Source organism: Schistocerca serialis, chromosome 1 (assembly GCF_023864345.2).
Source record: "Schistocerca serialis cubense isolate TAMUIC-IGC-003099 chromosome 1, iqSchSeri2.2, whole genome shotgun sequence".
NCBI lineage: Eukaryota > Metazoa > Arthropoda > Insecta > Orthoptera > Acrididae > Schistocerca > Schistocerca serialis.
The window spans coordinates 1,204,018,666-1,204,025,239 of record NC_064638.1 but is presented as its reverse complement, the minus strand read 5'-3'; the positions used below and the strand labels follow the sequence as shown (position 1 = coordinate 1,204,025,239).

General features: G+C 43.0%; 1 pseudogene; it reads left to right on the top strand.

Annotated features, from left to right (window-relative positions):
- Nucleotides 1-4,978: 4,978 nt before the first annotated feature.
- Nucleotides 4,979-5,096, top strand: LOC126426774 (5S ribosomal RNA; annotated as a pseudogene).
- Nucleotides 5,097-6,574: the final 1,478 nt, after the last annotated feature.

Genomic DNA, 6,574 nt, shown 5'->3' with positions numbered 1-6,574 from the left:
ATGTGTAACGTAAACAGTGAACTGAAAGTGAACTGTAAGATGTCCACCGGGTTGCCAGATGTGAAAAAGCAGTTTGTTTGGATGTAGTGAATTAGAAGTTACCTGTAACCTTTCCATTTTATAAAAAAAAAAAGTCAAGGAACTGTTTTTAAATCTATAACCTAGATGTGAAACCAAAACCTATGAGTAAACATGAGCAAATCATGTAATATTTCAGGACACCCACTGAAGATGCGTTGTAAAAAAGTCGAAACGAGTCTGGGTGCACAAATAAAAATAAAAATTTCGATGTGCAGCATGCAAAGAAGGCATTTTCTTTGGAACAAGTGCAATTTAGATACAGCTGCTGCGAAAATGGCCACTACAAGAAACGTACTAGAAATTATATTTGGTGTGATGAATGGCAGCTTGCTTCAGAGGTAGAAAAAAAATGTAATTTATGCAGATGAAATGGCCATACGAATGAGGAAAAAAATCCTGTAATGTGGATACACAGTATCAGTCATGTGCTGCCTGACACAGTCACATCGGTTAAATATCTAGGCGTAACACTGCAAAGCGTGAGAACGGTAGTAGGAAACGCGAATGATCGACTTAGGTTTGCTGGGAAATTCTAGGGAGATTTAACCCGTCTCTAAAGGAGGCTGAGTGTAAAATACTAGTGCGACCCATCGTTGAGTACGGTCCGAGTGTCGGATTAAAAGAAGACGTCGAAGAAATTCAGAGGCGTGCTGCTACACTTGTTACCGTTAGGTTCGATAAACTCGCGAGTATTACGAAGACGCTTCTAAACAGTCTGCGTGGTGTCTGTTCGTTCTATATCGTGTCTCCCTACCACTTTCGTGCAACGACGCTCTGAGCGTGTTTTTTAGGGAATTGACTAGTTTGATCCTGGGACCTGTTGCTGGTAAGGAGACGCCAGACCACACATGACATGTAGAGTTCAGAAGAGTTCAGTGAGACTAGCGATGATATAACCAAATACTTAATGATTTCAGCGTCAGCTCCACTGCACTCCCTGTAAAAGAATCTTAATACTAACTAAATTTAGTGGAAGGGGTTCAAGGCTTTCCTATTTTTAGTTAGCTGGTAAAATAACGTCGAAAAAGCAGTTAAGTTTACCATTGGAAATTTTATTCTACTCACAAAACACTGTTTATAAATTGCACTATTGATAAAAGGAAATGTTTTACTACAGGATGGTAAAAACCAACTGCGTTCAACAAAAATGTGAACGAATATTCCCTGAATGGGTTTCCAAGTTCTACAATGGATCGAAGGATGACCTATGCCATATCACATCTGTAATCTAGGTTTAAATTAAGTTTCACAAAAAAGCAAATTATCAAAATGGTCTACAGTGACCCTCAATTATCTTTAATTACTTATCTAACTTTTCGTAAATTACAGTGGCTGATGTGGCTTCTCAATAGCTATATAACAGAAAAATCATTGCGTTTCAGATTTTTGCTTCAAGTGGCAAATGTGAACACCATGAGCTTTAATTGACGATCGACACTAGTATTACGCAAAAAGGGGTTTAACAGATGAGACTTCTGCAGTTCTGAGTGAAGCTTTATGCGCTGTTATGCGGCATCGCGTGCGTTCATTACCTAGTCGGTGTTCGTCAGGGGGCGGCGGACAACACAGCTCCGCTCACCTCTCCGTCTCGGAAGCAACTCTCTCCTAACTTCTCCTTACTACAATTTACCGAAGTTGGTTTAAAAAAAACTATCTGGCTGTGTTTTCATCTGACCAATCAGGGTCTCAATGTTAACCTTAAGCTCCGCCTACAAAAATTCTGTCTATTCAATGAGAAACGTTATACATTTCGTGGTGGGGCAATGTTTTTAAAGTTTGCAACGTAACAGAGAAGCGAAAAAGTCTCACGCTAAAACTTGCAGCTGGTGTGGTCCTTTTAGCGTTATCGTAAGATCTATACTGTTCTTCTGGAGGGCTCTATCTTTTAACATAGGCTGGGGGGTGGTCCTAACGTAACAGAGACGCGAAAAAATCTCACGCTAAAAACTTGCGGGTGGTGTAGCCCTTTTTGTGTTATCGTAAGATCTATACTGTTCTTCTGGAGGTCTCTAGCTTTTAACAGAGACCGAAAAAGTCTCACGCTAAAACTTGCGGGTGGTGTAGCCCTTTTTGTGTTATCGTAAGATCTATACTGTTCTTATGGAGGGCTGGCGACGTGGGTGTCCGTCCCTTATCGTAGGGCCTTCTAACTTAACACGGTTCTGCTCTCGTCTTCTGTTCTCGTTTCTCCCTTCGGAACTGCGTCTGTCTCACGGTGGGAAGGTATGACATGCATTTAGGCATTCTTGTGTTAGTCTGTGGTATTCCATTTGCTCACTCGTTGATCGTATTACTTTGGTTAATTTAATGTTAGGATTTATTCGGAGCTATATGACATACTATTGGATTTGCTTATCATGTCAGGGTTTTCATGGAAGGTGTTGGATTTGCCTGACACCTTACACGCTTCGTGAACTCAAATGAGAATACCTGGACGGCAGACGACGTTCTTTTCGCGGAACGCAGTTAAGGTAACCAACAGTTATGGCTGAGTGCGGAGCTATTTTACTGCCGTTAACGTACATTTTTCTAAGGACCGCAAAGATAAGATAAGAGAAGTTAAGGCTCGTACAGAGGCATACAGACAGTCGTTTTTCCCTCGTTCCATTTGCGAGTGGTACAGGAGGAGGAATGGCTAATGGTGGAACAAGGTACTTTCCACCGTTGTTGCAACTCCTCCGGTGCTGCGTGCGCGAGGTCTCGTTCAACTTTTGTTAATTCTTAACCTTACTTTCTCAGGTGCGTGTAAATTTTTGCACAATCTAGCACAGTCTTCTAGTCGTATCGACAATTGGGAAGGGAGTGAGACAGGGTTGTAGCCTCCCCCCGATGTTATTCAATCTGATATAGAGCAAGCAGTAAAAGAAACAAAAGAAAAATTCGGAGTAGGTATTAAAATCCACGGAGAAGAAATAAAAACTTTGAGGTTCGCCGATGAGACTGCAATTCTGTCAGAGACAGCAAACGACTAGGAAGAGCAGTTGAACGCAACGGACAGTGTCTTGAAAGGAGGATATGAGATGAACATCAACAAAAGCAAAACGAGGATAATGGAATGTAGTCGAATTAAGTCGGGTGATGCTGAGGGAATTAGATTAGGAAATGAGACACTCAAAGTAGTAAAGGAGTTTTGCTATTTGGGGAGCAAAATAACTTGGTTGGTTGTTTTGGGGAAGGAGACCAAACAGCGAGGTCATCGGTCTCATCGGATTAGGGAAGGACGGGGAAGGAAGTCGGCCGTGCCCTTTGAAAGGAACCATCCCGGCATTTGCCTGGAGCGATTTAGGGAAATCACGGAAAACCTAAATCAGGATGGCCGGACACGGGATTGAACCGTCGTCCTCCCGAATGCGAGTCCAGTGTCTAACCACTGCGCCACCTCGCTCGGTGGCAAAATAACTGATGATGATCGAAGTAGAGAGGATATAAAATGTAGACTGGCAATGGCAAGGAAAGCGTTTCTGAAGAAGAGAAATTTGTTAACATCGACTATAGATTTAAGTGTCAGGAAGTCGTTTCTGAAAGTATTTATTTGTATCGAGTGTAGCCATGTATGGAAGTGAAACATGGACGATAAACAGTTTGGACAAGAAGAGAATAGAAGCTTTCGAAATGTGGTTCCACAGAAGAATGCTGAAGATTAGATGGGTAGATCACATAACTAATGAGGAGGTATTGAATAGGACTAGGGAGAAGAGGAGTTTATGCCACAACTTGACTAGAAGAAGGGATCAGTTGGTTGGACATATTCTGAGGCATCAAGGGATCACCAATTTAGTATTGGAGGGAAGCGTGGAGGGTAAAAATCGTAGAGGGAGACCAAGAGATGAATACACTAAGCAGATTCAGAAGAATGTATGCTGCATTACGTGCTGGGAGATGAAGAAGCTTGCACAGGATAGATTTGCATGGAGAGCTGCATCAAACCAATCTCAGGACTGAAGACCACAACAACAACATCCGATAAACATTCACTTGTAGCTACTGAGCAGATTTAAAAAAGAGTTTTAGTTCATTTTTCAAATTTCAGTATCGTCGGAAACAATGATGGCCAGGGATATCACAAGAACGCGAGAATCGGCAATGTAAAGAGACAAGTGACCCGCACATACACTGCCTAGCGTACATTTGCTAGTTAACATTACTGAATACTTTCAATTAATAAATTCATTGACTTTCAATGTCCACTAAACTGTTTCAAATTAATTATTTCTCCTTTTTAACTAAATCACTTCCAATAAGACTTGAAAATATTAACTACGTGTCTAGTTATATTCACAGGTTTTCGCAAGTTGAAGGTTTGTCAAATAAAATCTGACATTTTCTCCCTTTTCAATGTATTTCTACAGGTCAGAACTATTCCTGTACAATAACAGACATCAGCTCTTCCCTGAGCGACACACAGGCACACAAGGAAGAAGAACAGGGAGAGAGAGGAACAAAGCGTTACATGGCTAATTATAACAAAAGGAAAATGACGAATGTCATATCTCTAGCTTTATAGCATATAGGTTCTTAGGAATGTAATTATTCCAATATTAATCCTGCATGTTAAACATTTGTTAAAACATGTGAACAAATTATTTTTACTGTTAAAAAATTTCAAGTTACGACTGCAGAAGTGTGGTTACACCATGCATCGTACGGTGGCGTTCAAATGGTTCAAATGGCTCTGAGCACTATGGGACTTAACTTCTAAGGTCATCAGTCCCCTAGAACTTAGAACTACTTAAACCTAACTAACCTAAGGACATCACACACTTCCATGCCCGAGGCAGGATTCGAACCTGCGACCGTAGCGGTCGCGCGGTTCCAGACTGTAGCGACTAGAACTGCTCGGCCGCCCCGGCCGGCCGGTGGCTTTCGAAATACATATGTCGACGTAGATGTATAATTTGCCAACGGCCTTGCCGCAGTGGTAACACCGGTTCCCGTCAAATCACCGAAGTTAAGCGCTGTTGGGCTGGGCTAGCACTTGGATGGGTGACCATCCGGTCTGCCGAGCGCTGTTGGCAAGCGGGGTGCACTCAGCCCTCGTGGGGCAAACTGAGCAGCTACTTGATTGAGAAGTAGCGGCTCCGGTCTAGGAAACTGACATACGGCAGGGAGAGCGGTGTGCTGACCACATGCCCCTCCATATCCGCATCGACGCCGGCGGGTGAGGATGACACGGTGGCCGGTCGGTACCTTTGGGCCGTCATGTCCTGTTCGGGAGTAGAGTTAGATGTATAATTTACATGAGCTTGTGCTCGTTTTTAAATTGCAGTGTTAGAAAATGTTTTTAAAGTTTGGACTTCTACGTTACACAACGACAAACTATTTGTAATAATATAAGGCTGAACAAATGTTTACATGGAAAGTAAAAGACATAGGTGATAATATTGCTAGACTCGCCGACAAAATGGAAATGACCGTTTGGCGTCAATGGCCGGGAGGCCCCTTGCGGGACAGGTCCGGCCGCCTTGGAGCAGGTCTTATTACATTCGACGCCACATTGGGCGACCTGCGCGCCGGATGGGGATGAAATGATGATGAAGACAACACAAGACCCAGTCCGTGATCGGAGAAAATCTCTGACCAATCCGGGAATAGAACCCGGGCCCGTAGGACGGCAATCCGTCACGCTGACCACTTTTTTTTTTTTCCTTTTTGTTCGATATAGTTCATTGCGTTTGGTCTGGACGGACGTCACAAGACATCCGTTGAAGTTGATCGTTGATTCCTTGACTCAGTTTTTTTTTTTTGTTACAGAGGGCAAGCAGCCCTCTGACCGAACACGCTGAGCTACCGTGCCGGCTATCAGTCAGCTATGAGGGCGGACCGGCGACAAAAGGTAGTTTGTAATTAACCATCACGTTCGTGGCACATGTAGATGGGTTCAGTCAGCTGCGCACCGGTGACAATCGTTCGTGTAGCTTTGCACTGCTGTTTACTGTGGAATGGATAGCTGCAAATCACCCTGTGGAGAGTAATGGTCTATGCGATATGAGATTTTATGTTTACGTAAGTAAGCTTCCACGGCAGCAGTGACCCTTATTAGATCGTTGACGAGTGCGGACAGTTGCTGTTCTCTTTCAAGTCTACTGCGACGGCAGTTGTGTTATGGAATGACAGACGTACAATCACGTTATGAGGGTGTACTCGAAAGTAGCATATCATCGAAATCAGATATTGGTATGAATCAAATTACTCCGATCGCAATACAGCAAAGGAAGAAAACGGAATTGCTTTTTAACAAATTTGTAGCTGTGGATCCGAATATGAAAAAACGTTTTGAAACATAGAAACAAATTTTTGTAAATAAATGCTTAACACTAGAGGCAACTGCACTCGTTCTGTAGGATGAAGTGAAAACTACCTACGTCCGTATCGGGAGATGTTGAAAGTACAGTCGACACTCGGCGACGACTTATTCTAACAACAAGGCCAAGTCCCTGTTTGCGCTGTCCACATTGGAATGTCCACTGACCCGCTAGTAAGTATGACAAACAAG